Below are 25,339 nucleotides of genomic sequence, written 5' to 3' on the forward strand. Positions count from 1 at the left end.
CCAGGCTGGTTTCGACTTCCTGACCTCAGGTGATCCACCTGCATTGGTCTCCCAAAGTGCTAGGATTACAGGCATAAGCCACCGTGCCCAGCCTGATTCTTTTTTCTTCATCTTTTTAAAGATGAGGGTCTCTCTGTGTTTCTCAGGCTAGCCTTGAACTTCTAGGCTTAAGTGATCCTCCTTGCTCAGTCTTTCAAGTAGCTAGGACTACAAGCAGACAAGCAGATACCACTGCATCCAGCTCAGATGTTTTGATTTTTAATCAAACAAATGTTTCTGCAGGGTCTTGCTCTGTCACCCAGGCTGTAGCGAAATGGCAGAGTAATTGCATGCTGCAGCCTCAAACTACTGGGCTCAAGACAGTCTCCTGTCTCAGCCTCCCAACTGGCTGGGATTACAGGTGCACACCATCACTCTGCCTAGTTAATCTTAATTTTTAATTTTTTTTTTTTTTTTTTTTTGGCAGAGATTGGATATTACTGTCTAGCCCAGGCTGGTCTTGAACTCCTGGGCTCAAGCAGTCTTCCCATCTTGGCCTCCCATAGTGCTGACAATACAGGTGTGAGCCACACACCCAGCATCAAATAAATTTTTAATGATAATTTCCTATATTTGTTGCTGATATACAGAGATGCAGTTGACTTTATTTTTTTTATTTTTTTGAGACAGTCTCCTTTTGTCGCCAGGCGCCAGGCTGGAGTGCAGTGGTGTGATCTTGGCTCACTGCAACCTCCGCCTCCCGAGTTCAAGCAATTCTCCTGCCTCAGCCTCCCGAGTAGCTGGGACTACAGGCGCATGCCACCACACCCAGCTAATTTTGTATTTTTTTAGTAGAGACAGGGTTTCATCATGTTGGCCAGGATGGTCTCAATTTCTTGATCTCGTGATCTGCCCACCTGGGCCTCCCAAAGTGCTAGGATTACAGGCGTGAGCCATGGCACCTGGCCGATGCAGTTGACTTTATATAGAAGTCTTCTCTTATTAAGTCTGCTAATCTGTAAATTCTGGGTTTCCTATCTAGAAAATCATATTTTTAGTGGAAAAGGACTATTTTTTTCTCCATTTGCTAGCCATAATTTTAAGAAAAATGTGTTTTTCTTGTCTTCTCTGCTGTCTTGGACCTGTAATAAGCATAGACTAGTGATGAACAGAAGCAACTAGAGTCAGCATCTTGTCTGATTTTTAAAGGCATTTCCCCAGTAAGCTTCTGGCGGGTATCCTTTGCCAGCTTAAAAAAGCTTATTCTGTTGCTACTTTACAAAATACTTTATTCTGTCTTTTAAATAATAATTAAATATTGCATTTAACCAAAGATTTTGTTTTATCTGTTGAGATATTCATATGCTGTTATGGACTGAATTGTGTTCCCCCAAAATTCCTAGGCTGAAGCACTAATTTCCAATACCTCAGAACGTGGCTATACTTGGAGAGAGGGCCTTTAAAGAGATGACTGAATTGGAAGCAGGTCATTAGGATGGACTTTAACCCAACGTAGATGGTATCATTATAAGAAGAGGCGATCAGGATTTGCAGGAGACAGTGGGGGTGTGCGTACGCCCAAGGATGCCCATGGGAAGAGGCAGTGAGTGAGAAGGCGGCCGCCTGCAAGCCAAGAAGAGAGGCCCCTGGAGAAGACAAACCTGCCGACACCTTCCTCTTAAACCTCCAGCCTCCAGAACTGTGAGGAAATCAAGTTCTGCTGCTTAAGCCATCCAGTCTGTGGTATTCCGTTGTGGCAACCTGAGTACATAACTTTGCTCATTTCATCTGTTCATGTAAATTTCACTAAGAGATTTGAAAATGTTCATCCCTCCTTGCATCCTAGGATAGACAAGTTATTTAAGACATATTTTTAACACATCTTACTTAGAACTTGTACATCTGTATTGCCTCGTGAGGTTGGCCAAAATTTTCTTTCTTATATTTTTATCTTGTTTTGGTATTGTAGGGTCTCAGAAAAGAAAAACCGTTCACAGCCGTATGAGCTATGTGAGGCTGGCAAAACAAATCAGGCCCAGAAAGACAGGAGTCCGGCCGCGCTGCAGGTATACCCTAGTCCCCGCACCACTCTTGTGCCCAGACAGGAGCAACTGTTTAAAGACATTTTGTTCCTGACTGGCTGCCTCATCTGTTAACTTGCTGCCTTATTCATTATATTCAAATTCCTGGAATTTGTGATACGAAGAACAATATACAGCCAACCAATAGCTTATTTTATTTTAATGTAAATTCTTGGTAAATTACTTAGGAACTGCCTCTTCTTTTCCTTAAAAAACCTGCTTATAACTGCTGCTGATGGGAACCATATATTCAGGGCAACTTGAATTTATGCTCGTGGTTTGCAGTCCTCAAATCTCGCCCAAATAAATTTTCTACTCATATTAAGTTTGTCTCAATGTTTTCCTTTAGGTCAGTGGGGTCAAGGGAAAGTTTTCCCTTTGTGCTCTGAAGTTTTAATGAAGACTCAACTGACAAAAAGGCGATTAGTAAGAAAGAGGAAGGCACATAATTTTTTTTAAAAACAGTCTTGCTCTGTGAGTGAGATTATCGCTCACTGTAGCCTCAAACTGCTGGGCTCAAGCAATCCTCCCACCTCAGCTTCCCGAGTAGCTGCCACCACACTCAGCAAATTTTAAAATTATTATCTGTAGAGACACTGTGTCCCTGTGTTACCCAAGCTGGTTTCAAACTCCTGGGTCAAGCAATTCTACCACCTCAGCCTCCCAACGTGCTGGGATTCTAGGCATGGCGCCTGGCTAGTATACAAACTTAACATCCACAGGAGAGAAGTACAGAGTACTTTACCCCCAACCTCTCAATGGGGTACAGAGCTTCTAGTAAGTGATTATTATTATGACAAATAGCAGCAGCAAAGTGTTAGAAGGGGAATGAGTCTGATTTCCACAGTATTCAAAATACCCAGTTTTAAAAACAAAGTACAAAAATGCAAATAAATATGAAAATATGACCCATACACAAAGGAAAGAAAGCAGTCAATAGAAAACTGTTCCTGGCTGGGCACAGTGGCTCACGCCTGTAATCCCAGCATTTTGGGAGGCCGAAGAGGGAAGACCACTTGAGGTCAGGAGTTCAAGACCAGTCTGGCCAACATGATGAAACTCCGTCTGTACTAAACACACACACACACACACACACACACACACACACACACCCACCTTAGCCGGTCATGATGGCACACACCTGTAATCCCAGCTACTCAGAAGGCTGAGGCACAAGAATGGCTTGAACTTGGAAGGCAGAGGTTGCAGTGAGCTGAGATCATGAGATCATGTCACTGCACTCCAGCCTGGGCAACAAAGTGAGACTCCGTTTCAAAAAAAAAAGTCAAATCAGACATTATAAATATGTTCAAAGAATTAAAGGAAATGCTGTCTAAAGAATTAAAGGACACCGCATATTCTCACTCATAGGCGGGTGATGAAAAATGAGAACACATGGACACAGAAAGGGGAGTACTAAACACTGGGGTCTATTGGGGGGAAAAGGGGAGGGCCAGTGGGAGGGGTGGTGGGGAGGGATAGCCTGGGGAGAAATGCCAAATGTGGGTGAAGGGGAGAAGAAAAGCAAAGCACACTGCCATGTCTGTACCTACGCAACTGTCTTGCATGCTCTGCTCATGTACCCCAAAACCTAAAATCCAATAAAAATTAAAAAAAAAAAAAAGAGAATTAAAGGAAAGTATTAGAACAATGTCCGCCAGAGATAAATAAAGAGATAGAAATTTTTGAAAGGACCAAATAGAAGTTGACGTCGAAAAGTAAAATAATTGCATAACTGAAACGGAAAATGCATCACAGGGGTTCAACCACAGATTGGACCCGGCAGAAGAATCAGCTAACTTGAAATCAATGGAGAGAATCTACTCTGAGGAATAATAAGAGAAAAGAATGAAGACAAATTAACAGAGTCTTGGATCTGTGGGACACCATCAATTGTACCAACATACACATCATGGGAATCCTAGAGGAAGGGGTAGAAAACATACCTGAATAAATAAATTCAAAAGAAGCCATTCCTAATTAATCAGCATCAGCTATCTGGCTACAAAGGACTCTATTTATGAAGAATCATGTTGATATTAAGAAGCTTTGGCTATACTGTATGTAGCTTAACGGAATCCTTCACATGGCAAAGTTGGCTAGAAGCTCTGTCTGGTGGCTGGGAATTAACCCTGAACTCCAGAAGAAGGTGGAAGAGTGGAGCATATGCTAAGCTAGCCAAGAGGATTGATCGATTGAGAAGCCTGGGGGCAATCACTAATTTCTCTCTCAGGATCATAGCTGAGGAAGAATATCCTAGTTTTGTTCTGTTGCTTCTCCAGATGGCTCTGATCAGGGTTGATTACAGCTCCTGCTGCATCCATTAATTGCAAATCACTGATAACACCAGACAGAAGGGTTTCTCGAGATGAATGTGCATTTAACTCATTCATGTACCTCTGAATTGTCACCATTGTTTCTTAAACTTCTTACTCAAATTGTCTTCAAAAGTATTGCAGATATTCTTTTTTTTTTTGCAGAGAGATTCTTTATGTTCAAGATAGCAAATTCAGATACAAAAGCCCACTGCCATCGTCCCTCCCTCCCTCCTGCTCTGGGCCAGGGATGGGCCTGGAGGGAGAGATGGGATGTGGGGAGGGGGTTGGGGGGTTCACAGCAGACTCATGTCAGATGCGGAGGTAACAGACTCCACAGGGAGGGTGCTTCTCTTGGGAGGGGCGAGGGCATTATTGCATTTGCTGGGGGGAGCGACACCCCCCTCCCCTGTATTCCCTGCATCAGGAAACTAGGAAGGTCATGACCCCCAAACAGAACCCAAGGCCCCAGTGAGACAGAGGGACCAGTTTGGCAGCTAATGGTGGAAAGTGGAGGCGGTGGGGGTGGCCGCCCAATGTGGCCCATCCCTCTTCTCCCTATGCCTGACCCGGCTGAGGTAGGTGGGAACAGGGCAGAGGGGGGCCGGGAACCCCTGCCAGACTGAAAACCAGGGAGGGGATGGTACGGATTGGAGCGGGGTGGGGGGCCCGGCCCCACCTCCCCTCCCCATCGTCCTGGGGCTGCTGAGCTAGGCTCAGGTCGGAGGTTCGGATCCTGACATTGGTGACCCTGCCCGGGACGGGGGTGGGGGTGAGGGGGGCGGGGCTCCCACCAAGTTGGGCCGGGGTCATCATTATCGCAGGGTCCGAAGGAAGTCCTAGTAGCGGCCGACTTTGAAGTCCCCAGTGGCGCCCCAGACGTCAAAGACAAACTCGTCGGGGAAGGCAAAGTCCCCTAGCCATTCATCCAGGGCCTCAGCCAGCTCATCCCAGTTCCTTTTGACCTTTCCTAACTCCACCATGGTGGCCGCCAACCCATGTAACTGATACCCATGTAACTCTCCAGCAGGTCATCCACCTTCTCAATGGCCTTCTCCTCAAAGGCAGATGGCAGATCCTCCACCGTGGCGGGGCCCCGGGATCAGAGCCGCAGGGTCCCTCGGCCAGTGCCCAGTTGTGGGCCAGAGCCAGGGCGGCCACCCGTTGAACGCTGACTGATCATTTCAAAGGCCTTGCGAGGCTCTCTCAGTTTCAGCGTGAAGGTGCGGCCTGGGGGAAGCTCCTTGGGCAGCCGGGCCACCTCGTAGTGCTGGCAGCCCAGCAGGCTCTGCCCGTTGATGGCGTCAGTCATGTCGCCCACACTGATGCCGTGGATGTGGTCGATCACACTGCCCTCCTTGATGCTCTTGATGAAGGCGTAGCCAGCCGCGTTGTCGGTGATGGTGAGCCCGAGTGCATCCTCCGAATTGAACACCTCCACCTCCTTGCACTGCCCCTTCACGTGGGCGAAGATGAAATCCTCCAGCCGGATCTGGCCCCCCAGGAGCTTGTCCATGTCTACTTTGGGTGTTCAGGGTGCAGAACATCGCCTCAGCAGCTGGCAGGCGGAACGCCTCGGCAATCTTGCCGAACAGCTCCTTGACGTTGGTGAAGCCCTCGATGCGGCCAGTGGGACCGCCGTGGGCCAGCTGGGTGTGTAACACGAGGCGGGGCTGCAGGGCTGGGGCGGCGGGTGGGGGGAGCAAGCCCATTTGGGGCCTCCCCGCCCCACCTCCGACCAGGGTCCCTGGCTCCTCCTCGCCCAGCCCGCCACAGCCTGGCTCAGCCACTCATTTTCCACTAGAGGCGGCGCCTTTTTCCACTGCCCCAGTCCCAGCCGCATGAGCAGCGAGTAGGGTCACGCCCAGGAGATCTAAACTAGTGCGCTTGCCTCCTGTGGGTTTCCCAGCTTCCACCGTCACCCCCCACGACTTCGTGTCCAGACAGCAGCCAGAATGGTCCAGCTGTGTGGCCGTGGGCAAGTCACTTCACTTCACAGGGCCTCAGTTTCTTCATCTGTGTCGCCGCCGCAGCCTCCCCGCGCGCACCCGGCTCGGCCCTCCGCAAACTCCTGCCTGGGCCTCTCCCCTGCAGATATTCTTAAATGAATTGTTGAAAGAGATGAGCCGAGAAACCTTGACTGGTGTCTCATTTCAGATTTAACTGGAGTCATGCTTGTTCGCTTGTTCAATGACAGAAGAGGAAGCATCTTGAATATTGCCTTTTATTTCTAGCCAGACTTTGTGGTGGCCTTAAAACATAACCAGGAACATATCCTCAGTGTTCCTTAGTGATGCCCTCTGACTTACTTGATTCTTATTTTTACCACCAAAGATGATGTTGTAGGAATCATGGGATTTGAATCAAAATATGGGCTCCTGCCACCAAAATTATGTCAGAGCAACATGCAAAATCCAGTCTCAGGCAGACCAATGCATCAATAATAAAAAGGTGTTTATGGAGCACCTGAGCGCCCGCTGTTTATTAGATATTTTAGATAATTTACCTCTAATCTACATATCACTGCAAGATAGTATCTTCATCCACTTTATTTATTTATTTTTTTTTGAGACGGAGTTTCGCTCTTGTTACCCAGGCTGGAGTGCAATGGCGCGATCTTGGCTCACTGCAACCTCCGCCTCCTGGGTTCAGGCAATTCTCCTGCCTCAGCTTCCTGAGTAGCTGGGATTACAGACACGCGCCACCATGCCCAGCTAATTTTTTTGTGTTTCTAGTAGAGACAGGGTTTCACCATGTTGACCAGGATGGTCTTGATCTCCTGACCTTGTGATCCACCCGCCTCAGCCTCCCAAAGTGCTGGGATTACAGGCGTGAGCCACCGCGCCCAGCCCCTGCTGCCTTTCTTTAACCAGGGTGTCGATGCCTCTGGCCAAGCTGGTTGGAGTCAGGGTGAGCTCCTGCCCCAGGTTGGCCATCGCTATAGGCTGAACCTATGAAGTACCTCATGACCAAAGAGCAAAAAGGCTAGATTCACGCCAACTGATCAAATTCTTTCTGTGGAACAGAAAGATACAGGAAAAAAGAGTCAACAGCTAATTGTGGGAGTGGGAGCCAAAGAATACTGAAAATCACACATAAGGAAGCCAGACCATGAGGGCCCAAGAGTAGGTAGACTCTGTGAGTAAGCCAAAGGTCAGAGCCATGGAAACAAACACACGCAAAGGCTGGAGGCTGAGGTCATCAGTGGGCTGTGTCCTGAGTGCTAGCAGTAGAAACTAAGACATTCTGAGTCATGATCATTGGAAGAGACCAATAAATGCCGAGGCTGTGGCAGAGGGAGTCAGAGAACCTAGTGACTAGAGGTGTGTCTTCCCAGTTCCTGAGCTATGCTCCCACATCTCTGAGCCCAGCTCCATGGCTCTTTCTGGGGATACTGTGACATCTTGTCTCCCTTCTTGCACATGTATCCTTGATCTAAATCTCCATTTCTCGAAGTCACTGAGTGACAGGAGGCAAACTAACACAGGCCCTGGTGAGAGGTGTTTGGATCATGGGGGTGGAGATTTACCCCTCTCTATTTTACCTCATGCTCCTCTCTGTGTGTACAACTACCAAATTGTTTCTTCTTCTTCTTCTTCTTTTTTTTTTTTTTTATGAGATGGAATCTTGCTCTGTTGCTCAGGCTAGAGTTTAGCGGCACGATCGTGGCTCACTGCAACCCCTTCCTCCTGGGTTCAAGCGATTCTCCTGCCTCAGCCTCCCTAGTAGCTGGGATTACAGGCACCCACCACCACACCCAGCTAATTTTTTGTATTTTTGATAGAGACAGGGTTTCACTATGCTGGCAAGACTGGACTTGAACTCCTGACCTCGTGATCCACCCACTTCAACCTCCCAAAGTGCTAGGATTACAGGTGTGAGCTACCGCGCCGGGCCAAAGTTGTTTCCCACTGTGTGGCTGGTGGAAAAGCAACTGAAGCAGCTCTCCTGAAGCCAACTAGTCCTGAGTCCGAATCAGCACCCAAAAGAAGACCTCTGGTCACAACAGCTGAGATGCAGAGGCTGGCATTTTCCTACTGATAGAAACAGCCTCAAAACTCATTAAAATATTTCACTAAGGGAAAAGGGAGGGGTGCTTCCCTGTTCTGCCTTCGTTTCTGAGATTGAGGACCTCTCTTCCCCTCAGTTTCCTGAAGCTGTGAGCTGCAGGGAGGTGTGCTCAGCATGCATGGCCTTGGGAGTTTGGCCCGAGTGCATGACTGTTCTCCAAGTACTCCGTTTGCCCCCTAAGTGTTCCTTGCTACTCCTGTGGAGCCAAAATTACAGAAAGAATTTTCTGGTCAGAAAGCAGGTTGAGAGAACGGAGACATGCAAGAGTCAACAATTTCCTATGAGACCCAGAAAAATAAAAAAGGAAATCTGTGAAAGAATGTGCTTATCCAGATCCTAATGACTGTGGGATCTCAGAAAGAGATGAGGAATCCTCCTCTGCCCCAACTTGATTCAGAAGAGCTTGCCAGCAGCATGCTGGGACCCAGAGGACCAGGCAAGGCATTCAGACTTTCTTTGAACATCAAAGAGCCCACGTCCTTCTGGCCAACCTTGAGGAGCGAAAGGGAAGCAGGGAAGCTCCGAGCCCCGTGTTGATGGTATAAAGATCAAACAGGACTCCATGGAACTAATGCTTCTCTTTATCCCTTGACTCCAGGAGTCTTCAAATTGCCCACCATGCCCTGAAGCTGGAGATTCAGAGGGGAATTGAGATGTCTTTCTTCATCTGGAAGGAGAGAACAATGTACAAATTACAACTCATCTCAAGGAAAACCTCTCAGGGTTGTTCACTTTCACTGCTCTGCAGACAGCCTTTGCTTCTGTGAAGCCTCCCTGGCCACACCCCACCTCACTCACATGGTACCCTTGATGCTCTTCTCCACCCCAGGTACCCCAGCCTCTCTCACTGGAAGTCTCTTAGGATTCAACACTCAGCGCAGCACCTGCCTGGAAATGGCCCTAAGTATTTACAGAATAAAAAAGATACAAAGGCCAGGTTTGGTGGCTCATGTCTATAATCCCAGCCCTTTGGGAGGCTGAGGTTGGAGGATCACTGGAGCCCAGGAGTTCAAGATCAGCCTGGGCAACACAGTGAAATCGCATCTATATTAGGCAGTTTTTGCATTGCTATCAAGAAATACCTGAGAGTGGGTAATTTATAAGAAAAAAGCTAGTTGGCTCAGGATTCTGCAGGCTGCACAGCAGATACAGCACAGCATCTGCTTCCCGGAGACCTCAGGAAGCTTTTGCTCGTCACAGAAGGTAAAGTGGGAGCAGGCATGTTACATGACAGAAACAGAAGCAAGTGAGAGAGAGTGGTGTGCGGGAGCTGCCACACATTTCCAAATGACCAGATCTCGCGAGAGCTCCTGATCATGAAGATGACACCAAGCCAGGAGGGCTCCACCCCCGTGATCCAAACACCTCTCACCAGGCCCTGCCTCCAGTATTCGGGATTACAATTCAACAGGAGAGCTGGGCAGGGACAAATATCCAAACAATATCACTGTCTCTACAAAAAAATAAAATTTGAGATGGAGTCCAGCTTTGCCGCTCAGGCTTGCTGCAACCTCTGCCTTCCAGGTTCAAGCCATTCTCCTGCCTCAGTCTCCCACGTAGCTGGGATTACAGACATGCACCACTATGATCCCCCAATTTTTGTATTTTTAGTAGAGGAGGGGTTTTACCATGTTAGCCAGGCTGGTCTCAAACGCCTGACCTCAGGTGATCTGCCTGCCTCGGCCTCCCACAGTGCTGGGATTACAGGGGTGATCCTAGCCCAAAAAAATACTTTTAAATTACCCAGGGATGGTGTCATGCACCTGTAGCCCCAATTACCATGGAGGTTGATGTGGGAGGATGGCTCAACCCAGGAGGTTGAGACTGCAGTGAGCTATGATCGCACCACTGCACTCCAGCCTCAGTGACAGAGTGACACCCTGTCTCAAAAAAAAAAAAAAAGAAAAGAATGAATAAGTATCTAAATGTTTCACTGTTGGAGGCAGCAATTTTAAGCACAATCATTCTGTTTTCAGCATTTCCTCTTTTGCTCAACTTCAGTAAATAGATACCGTATACCAACTGTGTGCTTGCACTTGTAGGAGAGAGAAGAGAGGCTTTAGAGGCCGCACCTACCCTCAGTTCATCTAAAGAGATGATATATGGACCCAGTTATTATAGAAACGTGTGTGGATTCTCAAACTACCACCTAGGGATCACTGGTTAAAAATGCAAGTCTCCCAAACCCATGCATCAGGGGTTCTGATTCAGACAGGTCTTAAATTAGAAATTTTGAGCCAGCTCTCATATGACTCAGAGGCTGATATATACTAAGCCCACTCTTGGAGAAACACTGGCTTGCAGGGAAGAACAGACTCATTAGGCAGGCACTGAAGGCCTTGCCTGATCTGTTCCATGATCTTCCCTGTTACGCCCATAAATCTTCCCACCTCCTCCCTGTCCTCATTCCATTTCCCGTTAGTGACTCACAGCTGGGATCTCACATTTGCATGGATGGCCCCCTTGGGCCTCAGGGCAGGTGTTTCTGGAAAATTAGTAGAGACATTTGCCAGAAGCTAAGTAACATCCTGGGATGAGGGCTGAGTATCCCGGGAGAGCCAAACCTGTCCCTCCCTCTCACCCTTGCTATGGCTCCTGCAGGCTGCCCTGAGGTTAAAAGGAACCAGCACGATGCCCTGGGCTGGCAGAAGTGAGAGGCACAGGCAACTGGACTTCCTACTCCCTGGCTTCCTGATCTTGTGGAGGGTAGAGAGTAAAGAAGGGACAGCACGAAGAACTGTTTTATGGTTGGTAAGCTTGGTAATCATTAGGGAACAAGCAGAACTCCTTCAGGACACTTAACAGCAAGGAGAAGGAAGAGACCCTCACCCTCCACCTTGTCCCGGCCGCAGCACTATAGCTGGGGGTGGTAAAAGCACCTGGTGGTAGAAGGACATGGGGGAACAAAGCAGAAGGTGGACACTCAGTCACCAGCACTTTCAAGACAATGCTGGGACTCCTGGGAACACCTGGGAGGGGGAGGTGTAAGGTTACACAGTGTATTAGTCAAGGTTCTCCAGAGAGACAGAACCAATAAGAGAGAGATAAATAATAGATATATAATAGAGCAATAGATAGATTATAGATAGATAATACACAGATAGATGATAGGTAGATGATAGATTAATAATAGATGACAGATTGATAGATCGATCAAGAGATGGTAGATAAAAGGACAGATACATACCTATATACATACACACATAGATGAAAGGAGACTTATTAGGAGAATTGGTTCATGCATTTATGGAGGCCGAGAAGTCCCATGACAGACCATCTGAAAACTGGAGACCCTGAGATGCTGAGGGCCTGGCTCAGACCTAGTCTGAAAGCTTCAGAGCCAAGGGAAGCTGATATTATCACTCTGTCTGAGATCAAAGGCCTGAGAACCCACAGGACCACTGGTGCAAGTTATGGAGAGTGTGGGAAGTAGAAAAGTTCTTAAGTTTCCTTTCTTGTTAAAGAATAAATCATAAGTGTGCTAATAACTTTATGAAGACCTATCGTATGTTGCTGTTAGACATGCCATGCTTACAGGCATGTAGTACATTCTGTCCTTGTACTTTAACCAACACATCTGTTCTGGGCATGCTCACAGGCATGTTCCAGCTCTCCATTGCTTTTACCTGTTTAGAAAAGTTTTAAGCTGTAAGCCAATTGGGTTTTAGTTTAGATTGTGAGATCTGGCTCCAACCAACGGAGAACAGACACAGCAGTAAGGATGACCCCCAATGCATATGGAATAAATTTGTGTGTTTTCCTTTGTTCATTGTACTCTCATGGCATGATGGCTAGTGAGGGTACCCTTCCTGCAGTCCAGAAAGTAAAAACTGCATTGCTGAAAAACCCTTTGCTTCATTGCTGATTTTTCTTTGCAGCACTGAGCATCTATTTTTAATGAAGAGCCTGGAGTTCTAATGTTCAAGAGCAAGAGGAGAGTGTCCGGTTCTAGGAGAGAGCGAGGAAATCTTTTCTGTCTATTTTTGTGCTCTTGAGGCCCCCAGCTGATAAGCACTCATCCACCACCTCACACACCAATCCCCTCTGGAAACACCCCACAGTTACCCCAAGAAGTGCCGCTTTACCAGCTCTCTAGGTATTCCTTAATTCAGTCAAAATGAACAAAATTATAAAATACCTCTCAAACGCACCTACACGTCTGCCTTATAGGAGGGTTTTGTGGCTTCTTTTCATGACCATTCAAACAGTATCATATCTGGTCTCCCACTCTTTCATTCTCCATTTTACTTTCTTCTTTTCACCAGAGCCGAACCTCATCAAGTGAGTTTCTCCACCTGTCTTCCCTTGCCAGAGGCCTCATTCCTGTAGTCCACACTGCCCCTGGGAACCTTGTTTCATGCATGGGAATTGTCTCAGTTCAGTCTTCTCACCTTGTGTGGGCCCCAAATCAGAAGACCCAAAGAAGGCATTAAAACCCAAGACCCTAGACCATAGATCAGCAAAGTGTAACTCATGGGCCAAACTGAGCTCACTTCTAGGCAAGTCCTCCCACGCCCTTTTGCTTACATATTGTCTGTGGCTGCATTCATGCCACAGAGGCAGAGATGAGTCGTTTGAACAGAGACCATCTGGGCTCGTAAAGTTGAAAATATTTACTATCTGGCCCTTGACAGAAAATGATTGCCAGCCCTTGCTCTAGATAACCAGGACCACCAAAAGCACCAGCAACTCTGCTTTCAGCCCTTGGGAAATTCTCTCACCTTTTTGCAGACTCAATGATGCATTTCAAAGGAATTTTGTATCCTGAAAGTTTAACCATATTGAGTGGGGAGTTTTTCTAGGACATCTAGTCCACCACATGGCCAGAAAGCAAAGCTAGCCTCTTGTTTCTTTTATCCTCTCTAAATTCTAATCACCTTTTAAAGTCTAAAACAGAAACACTCTCCTTCAGAAAGCTTTCGTGATGATTTTGTCTGATTGTACCATGTGATACATATGCTTTAAATGTCCTTATCATCTCTAATGGTCTAGTGATTTATCATAGGAGTGTGTGTGTATAACGGCTCTCCCGTTGCATTGAGCAGGTAATTATTCTCCTTTGTAGGGTTGTCAGAATCTTCAGAACAATGTTGATCATTTAGATCAAGATCTAGTATTATGGAATTTGGGAGTTAACACAATCCTGAGATGCTACGGAGTTCTACATCTGGTAGTTTAGAAAAGAAACCTTGGCCTCGCCATGGCAATGGAGAAGGTAGCAAGGGGAAGTAGTAGGTGTTCAGGCTCTGGGTTTAAACAGATATGGGTTCAGATCCCAGTTCTAGTTAATTGCATACTAGCCGTATGACCTTAGGCAATTAATCCTTCCGAGTTCAGGCTGCTTCATCTATAAAAATATAAAATCAAGAATGTTACACCTACCTTGGACAATCGAGAGACTCTGAACATATGTGTACGGTTTACGGCATAAGTAGGCAATTAGTGGGCTACTATTATGTTATGGAAATAACTTGTTTGTTAATGATCTTGAGACCACACTTGAAGGCTTTGACTGTTCCAATACTCCATGCATCCCAGCTGGAATTTGATCTGTTATGTGTATCCAAGTTTGTGAAATCTGGATGAGAAGCCTAGGAAATACGGAGGGGAATTGGTAAGGAGGCATGCCTAGAGCAGATTTCCAGCATTTCAGGTCTGACGGCAGAAATTCTGCAGCGTTAGAATAGGTCAAATGGCCTAACCAACATAATTGACAGAAAAGTGTGCTATGACGCTAACAGCTGTTGAAAACTGCTGCTTGGCTGCGACGGCCACAGATAATGCATCTTGGCTTGGGCTTCTTGATCACTCTGTCAGTATCTTGCCCCACCATGCCCAGCAGGCCTGAGCTTCACCAGCTAGTTTTATTTCAGGGAAAACAAATTTGTTAGTTTTTCTTTCCCCTCTTTTTTGGCATTTGTAACAGAAAAGTGGGGTCCTAGGCAGGAACTGAAGAGGGAGATGGGGTGGCCTGAGGTTGCACCGCCTCCCTCTAGGCTGACTTAGAACTCTGTCTTTGGCACTTGTTCGGGGCTGCTAGAAGCCTCATTCAGGCACCCTGGGCAATGGGTTGGACATGGGGTAGCAAGAGAAGTCACAGATTTATTCATGACCCAGCCACAGAAGAGGCAGCGGGAGTTTATTGGTGAGAAAGACAGCTCTTCCAGGCCTTGACTCCTTTGGTAGCACTGGGTTCGTACTTGCTGACTTGACCTCTCTAAGCCCTTGTCTTGTGGCCTGTACCCCTCCCAGGTCACTGTACTGCCTCTGTTCTTGTTCCCCATAGGACGCCAGAGCATGCTTGCTTCATGCAGCATTCTGTAGGCAAAGAGGTTCCCACTCCCATCCTCACTCTGCCCAAACACATGTGGCCACACCTTCTCCCCAGTTTCCATCATTTTATTGATCCATCCCTTTTTTTTTAAGACAGTGTCTCACTCTGGTTCAGGCTGGAGTGCAGTGATGTGATCACAGCTCACTGCAGCCTTAAACTCTGTGGCCTAAGCCCTCCTTCCACTTCAGCCTCCGAAGTAACTAGGACTACGGGTGTACACCACCACACCTCACTAATTTTTTAGAAATTATTTTTGTAGGGATGAGGTCATGTTATGTTGCCCAGGCTAGTCTAGAACTCCTGGCCTTAAGTGATCCTCCTGCCTCAGTCCCAAAGCACTGGGATTACAGGCAGGAGCCTGACCTCCATCACTTTTGACTTACTCACTTATGAATTTTGAAATATATTTGTTTGTGTTACTCACAGCACAAAGGCTACATTCCGTGTTTCCTGACTATTTCAGTTACTATTTACTAAGATGCTCTGCATCTGAAGAGAGACGTCTCAGTAATACTAAACCTTTAATTTGCACAGCATTATTTTTCAATATATGATTTTATGCTTTTTAAATAAACAAAGCATCTAAACTAGGTCAATACCGTGTTGCAATAAGTGAATCAGAATGACCTATAACAAACAATTGATGAAAAAAACGTGCAATTCAGATTTTCCCAGCATACAAAGAGACCAAACCCCAACAGAAAAATGGGAAAGGATATAAATGAGACAGTTCACAGAAATGAAATTAAACATGGATTACAACATAGGCCAGTGTACTCAACCTCATTCATAATAAGAGAAAAGCCAACTCAAAATTACATCTGCAGTTTTCCACCATTAAGATAAGTAGACATAATTAATGCAACTTCTCTAAAAAATTTGGTAATATTCAACTGTACACACTTGATCTAGCAATCCTACTTATAAGAAATTGCCGGCCGGGCACGGTGGCTCACGCCTGTAATCCCAGCACTTTGGGATGCCGAGGCGGGTGGATCACCAGGTCAAGAGATCGAGACCATCCCGGTCAACATGGTGAAACCCTGTCTCTACTAGAAATACAAAAAATTAGCTGGGCATGGTGGCGCGTGCCTGTAATCCCAGCTACTCAGGAGGCTGAGGCAGGAGAATTGCCTGAACCCAGGAGGCGGAGGTTGCAGTGAGCCGAGATCACGCCATTGCACTCCAGCCTGGGTAACAAGAGCAAAACTCCATCTCAAAAAAAAAAAAAAGAAGAAGAAATTGCCAAACAAATGCATTCTCACATGTATGTGGATAATAGACACACAAGGTTGTTCATGGTAGCATTATTTCTAATAGCAAGGTATGGGGAAACACCTAAATGTTTATTAATAGAGGACACTGCCTGAAAAAGTCATGGGACATCCATACAATAAAATGCTATGCAACTGTAAAAAATAAAGTGGAGGAGAGGGGTAGTCTAGGATGGATGGATTTGAGGCAGACTCTTAAGGATATATTGTCAAGTGAAAAAAGCAAAGTGGAGGACAGCATGCATCCCATGTTGCTGTCAACTGTACTAAAAAGGTGGGAGGAGAAGAGAATATCTAAATGTAAACACACTTTTTTTTTGTCCTGAGAGACAGGGTCTCACACTGGAGTGCAGTGGTGTGATCATAGCTAACTGCAGCCTCACCTTTCTGAGCTCAAGTGACCCTCCTGCTTCAGAGGAGCTGGGATTACAGGCACACACCACCACGCCCAACTAATTAATTTTTTTTTTTTTTTTTTTTTTGGTAGAGACAGAGTCTCTACTACTGCCCTGCCAGGAACCAGACTTCCAAAGAAAGAAAATGTTGGGAGCTGGGAAACTTTGTTTCCCAGGCTGGTCTTGAACTCCTGTCCTCAAGCAATCCTCCCCACTCCGCCTTCCAAAGCACTGGGATGACAGGTATGAGCCACCACGCCCAGCCACATCCGTATACTTTCGCATGCATAGAATATCTGTAAAGATACACAAAAAATGTAACCCTGTTGCCTCTTTTCGCTGTCTACCCTTTGTTCCATTTGAATTTTGACCATCCAAATTAACAAAACATTTTAATTGAGTGTCTATTATTGGCAGTAAGTGGTGTTTTTCTCATGCCACTGAGAAAAACTCATCAACTCCCTTTTGGAAATCAGACAGCACCCAGACATTTGCCAGCTCCACAGTTACCACCCAAGCAGAAGCAGAGGCTCCGTGCTCCAAAGTAGCCCTGCAAGTTCTGAGAGCGCTAAAGGGAACTTCTCAGGTGCTCCCAACCCCGTAAGTACCTGTGCAACCTCTGCCTCTTCCTTGGGTTCCCATTTACGCCTGCACCTGCTGATGCTACTCTCATGAAAGTCTCTTGGAATAGCCCCATTGCAGCTCCCAACATTTTCTTTCTTTGGAAGTCTGGTTCCTGGCAGAGCAGTAGAAGAACAGCAACTCTGCTCTGTGCTGCATTTATCTCCCCAACCTTAAGCAACTCTGCCTGGACACAGAATATCAGAGTCTTTCCTGAGTATTTCTATTAGTAATAGTACCAACCTCCAGTCCCCTATGTATAAACATCATCCTGACTCCATAGGCTCAAGGGAGGGAGGAGATTCCTTAACACTCACTCATCCTCTGCTTTTTCTGGGAGAGGGAAAAAGGGGAGGACAGGACTTGCTTCCCTCTCCATAACTTCCTCCCTCCTCTCTCAAAAACAAAACAAGTATGGGTGAAGGTGGGTAGAGGGGAACAAGTGTCACCTGTGTGCCTGCAGTCAGTGAAGAATTCCTGATAACTGCTGCAACTATAAAACCCCGATTCTAGACAATTCCTTTCTCTTGGGGATTATCATGTTAAGTTCTTCTCGAGGTTTTCCATTGCAATGATTCTGACACAGCCCAAATCCGTAGTGGCTACTGTCCCACAACTGTCATCAGCCCATCCTGGTTCCGGCCTGTCCCCGGGTGCTCTATTAGCCTTCCTGAAACACTCTTGAATCAGACCCTAATGGCAGCATTGAGTTCCAAAAGAACCCTTGAAAGTTGAGCTTTATGCCAAGGAGGCTGGCTGGGCTGAGCGGTCTGGAAGGCGTGTTGTGTACTCAGGAAAGTATTGTCTCTCATGAGACGCCCAGCTAAGTAATGGGTGGGAGAGCAGAATCCGTAAGTTACAGTCCTGGATTCCAAGGAGCCAACAGACCAGCAGAGAATATGAAACTGTCACACAAAGTGGCTTCCATGTAGAACATAACATGACACATGACAGAATAAGCAGCAGCAACAAACTAACATGACACGGAAGACAGCAAGAGAGAGATGTCACCTGCTGGAGGAATCAAGGAAGGCTTCACGAAAACAATAGGATATGAGTTCAGTGGTGAGGGTGTGGACCTAAAAGGAAGAAACTGAGGCACAAAACATGATTTAAAGAGTATCCTTGGCCAGGCACAGTGGTTTATGCCTATAATCCCAACACATTGGGAGGCCGAGGCAGGAGGATCACTTCAGCCCAGTTCAAGACCAGCCTGGGCAACACAGTAACACCCTGTTCCTGCAAAAATTACAAAAGTTAGCCAGGAATGGTGGCACATGCCTGTAGTGTCCCAGCTACTCAGGAGGCTGAGGCCAGGAGGATCACTTGACCCTGGGAGATCACACCATTGTATGACCTGGGCAACAGAGCAAGACTCTGAGTCAAAAAAACTCTCAAAAAAGAGTTTCCCTAAGCTAAAGCTAGAACAACTGCCCCGCAGACTCAGAGACTCAGACCCAAGTAACCTTGGATATGAGCTCTAATTGGCTTTGTTACAAGCAGGTTTTCTTTGTTTGTTTGTTTCTTTGAGACAGTGTCGCTCTGTTGCCCAGGCTGGAGTGCAATGGCATAATCTCAGCTCACTGCAGCTTCCTCCTCCTGGGTTCAAGCGATTCTCCTGCCTCAGCCTCCTGAATAGCTGGGACTACAGGAATGTGCCACTATGGCTGGCTAATTTTTGTATTTTTAGTAGAGATGGGGTTTCACCATTTGGCCAGGATGGTCTCGATCTCCTGACCTTGTGATCTGCCCACCTCAGCCTCCCAGAGTGCTGGGATTACAGGCGTGAGCCACCATGCACGGCCACAAGCAGGTTTTTAAAGGCAAGGGACAGGGAGTGGCTGGCAGAAAGCTGACTGTAGAGAATCCTCGTTGGTTAATAGAAGTAGCATTGATTAGTGATTGGCTGTACACTGTGAAGCTACCAGTGTGGGTTAGTGTGTTCCGTGCAGTGTTACTGGTTAGTTTCTAGCTACTTGTGGCAACAACAGGCAGCTTCAGTAGATGAGCAGCTTGGGGTGGAGGAGGTCAACAGTGCTGGCTCACTTCAATGTCTCTCTGGGTCTGATCATTTAATAGGACTTTCATTCCTTGATTCAATGGTCTTTGCTTTTCTCAAGGGAAAAGTAGAATTTCCCTGGGTGCGGTGGCTTATGCCTGTAATCCCAATACTTTGGGAGGCAAGAGGCAGGCAGATCACCTGAGGTTAGGAGTTCAAGACTAGCCTGGCCAACATGGTGAAACCCTGTCTCTACTAAAAATACAAAAATTAGCTGGGTATAGTGGTAAGCGCCTGTAATCTCAGCTACTTCGGAGGCTGAGGCAGGGGAATGGCTTGAACCCAGGAGGCAGAGGTTCCAGTGAGCCGAAACCCCACCATTGCACTCCAGCCTGGGCAAGAAGAATCAAAAAAAAAAGAGAGAGAAGAAGAAAGAGGGAAAGAAGGAAGGAAGAGAGGGAGGGAGGGAGGGAAGGAAGGAAGAAAGAAAGAGAAAGAAACAAAGAAAGGAGAGGGAGAGGGAAGGAAGAAGGAAGGGAGGAAGGGAGGAAAGGAGGAAGGAAGGAAGGAAGGAAGGAAGGAAGGAAGGAAGGAAGGAAGGAAGGAAGGAAGGAAGGGAGGGAGGCAGGGAGGGAGGGAGGGATTTGGACACAGAGCAGGAAAGAAACAGCTGAGCCATGGCAAGAGGAAGGTCAGGTGGCCTGGCTCTACCAGGAGGTGGCCTGCATGGAGACATTGGAATGAGCATGGAGTCAGGCACAGGCAGCCCCCAATAATGACAGCTACTGCCATTTGCATGGCACTTATAATTTACGGAGCTCTTTCCAGTGGATAGCCATTTAACCTTCATGATGACCTCGTGACTTACACATTTTTAGAGAAAAAAAAAACTAACGCTCAGAGAGTTTGACGCAATTCACCCAAGGTTATTCAGTGGCAAACATCAGTTTTAACCTGGGAACAGACAGAGTCCTTTGCAGGAGAAGGCACTAAAATACCATAGATCCGTGTTGATGGGCCCCCAGTTGCCTGGGGCTAATTTTAAGTTTGTTCTCTTACATACTTTTAACATTTCCTCTGAGTAAATTATTTTCTAATATTGATTTGCATTGTAAGTAATGTCTTTGGGGTACATTTCTTCAGTAAGCACCAGGTTAAACATCAGCCTTGACCTCCTTCAGATTACCCAAATTCTGAGTTACTGGTGGGTGATTAAATGAGGTTTCACTGTGTGTTTCTTTACACTGGCTCAGCTGTGTCAGTGTTTTCTCGACTTGTAATTTGCGCAGCTACTTTTTAGCTGGATTTGGTAGCCCTTAGACTAGTGTGTAAAGTAAACAGGGAGACCCTTTGTCTTTCTCTCTCTGTTCTTAGTGAGGATTGAAAGGATGAAGGTGACACAGAAACACATTTATGAGAGAAGTGAGTGAATTGTTTATTGCTTCTTTTCTTCCCCTAATCTAATCCATAATGCTTTATTACCTATATGCTGAGATTCCTCCCAAAATGCCCACTGGAGTTGATGGCGTTGGATTGGCCCAGTAGCAAACAGGTGCTTCCTGTGAGATGCCCTTTAACTGTCAGTGGTTTGCTTTTGTTGTTTTCTGTTTCTTTGTTTGTGGTTTCATTTGTATCATTTTGTTTTCACTCTGTTTGGGACCACTGAATAAATCACTGCAGAAAAGGAGCTCATGGGCTCTCAGTTCTCAGGGAAAACCCTGCCCCTCGGTGGCATAGCCCTCCCCAATGTCATGGGTGTTCTAAAGATGTTTGCTAAAGGGGAGAAATAATCTTCATGGATGTAGACCTAGAGCTTTCCAGAGCTCCTCTAACAGGACAGCCTTCATTCTGTGACATAGGGAGAGACAGGCAAGAGTAGGGACACCAATCAGTTCATCACCATTCCCTTCAGTGGGCCTGGGTGAAAAATATAAGCAATTCTCATTATTGGAGATAGTGATGTTCCATAAAGTTTCTGGGAATACTGGAATGGTGAATACTGAACCATTGCTCCTAGGGGAAATAGAGGGTTATGCTCCTATGAGCCTCTGCTCACAACATCTTCATCAACTGGTTGATTCATAACCTCATTGTTTTGTTTTGTTTTGTTTTGTTTTTACAAGAAAGAGGTTCCAATCCAGACCCCAAGAGAGGGTTCTGGGATCTCACTCAAGACAGAATTCGAGCGAGTCCACAGAGTAAAACAAAAGCAAGTTTCTTAGAGAAGTAAAGAAATAACAGAATGTCGACTTCACAGCCAGAGCAGTGGCATCGGCTACTCGACTAAGTATAGTTATGGTTATTTCTTGATTATATGCTAAATGAGGGGTGGATTATTCATGAGTCTTCCAGGAAAAGGAGGGGAGTTCTCGTAACTGAGGGTACCTCACCTTTTTAGACCATATAAGGTAGCTTCCAGCCTTTGCTATGGCATTTGTAAGCTGTCAGGCACTGGTGAGAGTTTCTTTTAGCATGCTAATATATTATGATTATGATTACTATTTGAGACAGGATCTCACTGTCACCCAGATTAGAGTACAGTGGTGCAATCTAGGCTCACTGCACTGTCTGTCCCTCAGGCTCACACAGTCCTCCCCTCTCAGCCTCCTGAGTAGCTGGGACAACAGGCATGTGCTACCACACCCAGCTAGTTTTTATAGCTTTTGTAGAGACAGAGTCTTGCCACATTGCCCAGGCTAGTCTTGAACTCCTGGGCTCAAGCCATCCTCCTGCCTCAGCTTCCCAAAGTGCTGGCATTACAGGAGTAAGCCACCTCACCCGGCTTGCTAATGTATTATGATTAGCATATAATGAGCAGTGAGGATGACCAGAGGTCACTTTTGTCACCATCTTGGTTTTGATGAGTTTTGATAGGCTTCTTTACCACCTCCTGTTTTATTGGCAAGGTCTTTGTGAACTGTATCTTGTGATTCCAGTCCTGTTGACTTCCTGTTTCACCCTGTGACTAAGAATGCCTAACCACCTAGGAATGCAGCCCAGCAGGCGTCAGCCTTATTTCCCCAGTCCCTATTCAAGATGGAGTCACTGGTTCAAACGCCTCTGACAGTTTTATTCCTGTTTCTGTTTAAGGACCCTTCTTATGATATGAATTGCTGATCATTAACACATTGAACTCATGGCCACCTGCACTGTGACACACCTGAGCAAAGCTTACCTAGCACACATATTTTCTCTGGAAGGCACACCATATCCTTCTCAGGCTATGGAACATAAGATAGCACGTCAGTGCTACCCTTGGGAACCATTTTAAATAGCAAAATCACCAACAAAAAGTATAAAAATGCAAAAAAACCATGGCGCTACATCAACTATGAAAGGGACTCTTATTTAGAGTAAGAAGAAAAGAGAGCAGAGTGTTGCCTTGTTTGACCTCAGCTATAAACATGCACATCCGGAGACCCCAAATTTTTTGTCACTCTGCACGTGTTTGTAAATGACCGTACAAGTGCCGTGAGTATGAATTTGGGGGAGTAGAGATACATTCAGAGGCACATTTGCAAATATAGAACCAGTGAAAAATGAGGAGCAACTGAATATTGAAAGCGTGTGTGGGGGAAGGGGAGTGGGTGTGGGTGCTTGTGGAAAGAATGAGGGATTCTGTGGTTGGGCAATGTGAGGGCCGTGTGCAGCTGGATCAGGGTCACTAGTCTCTATGGTACTGTCATGTGAATTTTTCTTTTTTGAGAAGGAGTCTCATTCTGTAGCCCACATTGGAGTGCAGTGGGACGACCTTGGCTCACTGCAAACTCTGCCTGCCGGGTTGAAGTGATTCTCCTGCCTCAGCCTTCCATGCCCAGCTAATTTTTGTATTTTTAGTGCAGATGAGGTTTTGCCATGTTGGCCAGGCTTGTCTTGAACGCCTGACCTCAAGTGATCCACCTGCCTTGGCCTCCCAAAGTGCTGGAATTACAGGCATGAGCCACCGCGTCGAGCCCCATCACGTGAATTAGACGGTGGTGGCCTCTCTGTGCAGCCTCACTTGCCTAGCACACAGCTTGAGGAACAGACAGAACTGTCTGCTGACAGCACCTTCAAGCCAAGGAAAGAAAACCCTTTTCTCCAGGAGAATGAAGCTTTGTACCAACACACTGGGCTTGGTGGAGAGAGACAGACAGGATTCCAGTCCCTTCTCTCCCCCTGGGCATGCAAACTGCAGAGCCAAGGTGGTGGCCTAATAAAGAATGTGGCATGGACAGGCCCGCATTGTCTGGGAGCAGAATTCATCCTTCAAACAGGTCCTGTCAAGGCACTTCCACAGAACTTCTGTGTCCACATTTCCATTCTCTACCCATGTTTTGCCTCAGGCCTTGGATTCCTTTAGGAGCCCCTGATTGGTTTCCTAGGGTTGCTGTAACAAATGAATACAAATGCCATGACTTAAAGCAACAGCGCTGTATTCTCTCACAGTTCTGGGTCAGCAGAACCAGGCTCCAGGGGAGACTTTGCCCTTGCCCTTCCAGCCTCTCATGGCTCCTGGCCATCCTCGGTGCCCCTTGGCTTGTGGTTGCATCACTCTGTTCTCTGCCTCCATCTTCACAGGCCCTCTTCCCCTGTGTGTGTGTCCTGTGCCCTCTCCTTTGCATTTTGGGCCCATCCTTAATCTAGCATGATCTCACCTTAACTAATATATCTGCAAAGGCTCTATTTCCAAATGAGGTCACATTCTGTGGTTCTAGGCAGATATGAATTCTGGGGGAACAACATTCAACCCACCACCACTCCCACAAATGAAGCCTGGGGAAGCATAATAAGGGAGCCCTGGACCATCATCTGACGACCTCTGGACAGAGCTCTGGATTCCTCTCAATGCCTCCACTATCGCGTGCCCCCCAGTTACAGGGTCCCCCTTTGTTCCTATGTCCTTTCCAGGCTTGAGGGGTTTGAATCAATTGTAGTAAGTGAAAAGATAGAGAAAGAAAAACAAATGCCAGCCACAAAGAAAAACCCTAAAATATTTCACCTTGAAAGTTTATGCAAATATGCACTACCTCATTAACAGTAACTTAAAGCTTGCTGTGACCCAAGGGCACATTCCAGGGGCCACCAATGGTCTGGGCATTAGAAGTGCACCCAGAATAACACAGGAGGTTAGACATTAATGACCCCTTCAGCCACAACATTTACCGTGGTCTCAGGAAACCAGCACTGCAAAGCCCACCTTTGTGATAGCCTGTCCTCTGACACGCTCTGGAAGAGAGCACGGGCTGCAGTCCACTCTGAGACTAGTCATCTTGGCCATGAGGCTTAAAGTAGCTATCTACTGACGGCATACCTAAAGGAGGTCTTTAGCTTGAGTCCCTTTGAAGATAAAAACTTTTTTCCAGAATGATTAAATCTGCTGCACTGGGTAATAGAAACCAAATACAATTTACTCTTCTAGTGTTTCGGATTTCCAGATCTTTTTTCCTTCTCCATCAGTCCATGTGTTGCAGGTGGAGTTAACTCCACGCCTAACTTCAGGCCTGACCAATCAGAGCACTGTATTCTTCTGGCTGCAGTGATCGGATGAAGGATGGGTGCCGGCCACAATCAGAGCCAATGAAAAGAAGCTAGATGCCTTATGGGACTTCTGGGAGAAGAGCATGGGCTGTTGCCATTGGGTTTGTGTAGCTGCTGGCAGCTATATCGCCACCATGGAATGACTTTGGAATGGAGCCAAGATGAAGAATAAGCTGAGAGAATCATTCAAACTGAGACTTGATGACATAAGCTGAGCTCTGGATCTAGGTTGCTAGACCTGAAAAAAAAAAAAAAAACATATATATATATATATATATATATATACATACACACACACACACACACACATATATATATATACACATATATATATACACATATATATATATACACATATATATATACACATATATATATACACATATATATATATATATACACATATATATATACACACACATATATATATATATGATTGGACTTTCGGTTATATGAAGGAGCAAACTCCCTTTTTTTGCTAATTTGAGTAGGAATTTCTGTTGCTTGCAATAAAGAGATCTAAGGGCACATACAAAACCACCCAAGAAGTGGGTAGGGACTCAAGGTCTGGCATTGAGTGCCACTTCCTCCTCACTAGGACACAGGAGATCATTTTGAACCAGCAGCTGAGTTAAACCTCTTGTCTTTTTTTTTTGAGACAGAGTTTCGCTCTTGTTATCCAGGCGGGAGTGCAGTGGCGTGATCTCAGCTCACTGCAACCTCCGCCTCCTGGGTTCAAGCAATTCTCCT

At 46.4% G+C, this 25,339-nt stretch overlaps 1 pseudogene; it reads right to left on the minus strand.

Annotated features, from left to right (window-relative positions):
* Positions 1–5,214: 5,214 nt before the first annotated feature.
* LOC100413961 (PDZ domain-containing protein GIPC1 pseudogene) lies at positions 5,215–6,218 on the minus strand (annotated as a pseudogene).
* Between the last annotated feature and the right edge of the window lie 19,121 nt (positions 6,219–25,339).

This window comes from Callithrix jacchus, chromosome 13 (assembly GCF_049354715.1).
Source record: "Callithrix jacchus isolate 240 chromosome 13, calJac240_pri, whole genome shotgun sequence".
Classification (NCBI taxonomy): domain Eukaryota; kingdom Metazoa; phylum Chordata; class Mammalia; order Primates; family Cebidae; genus Callithrix; species Callithrix jacchus.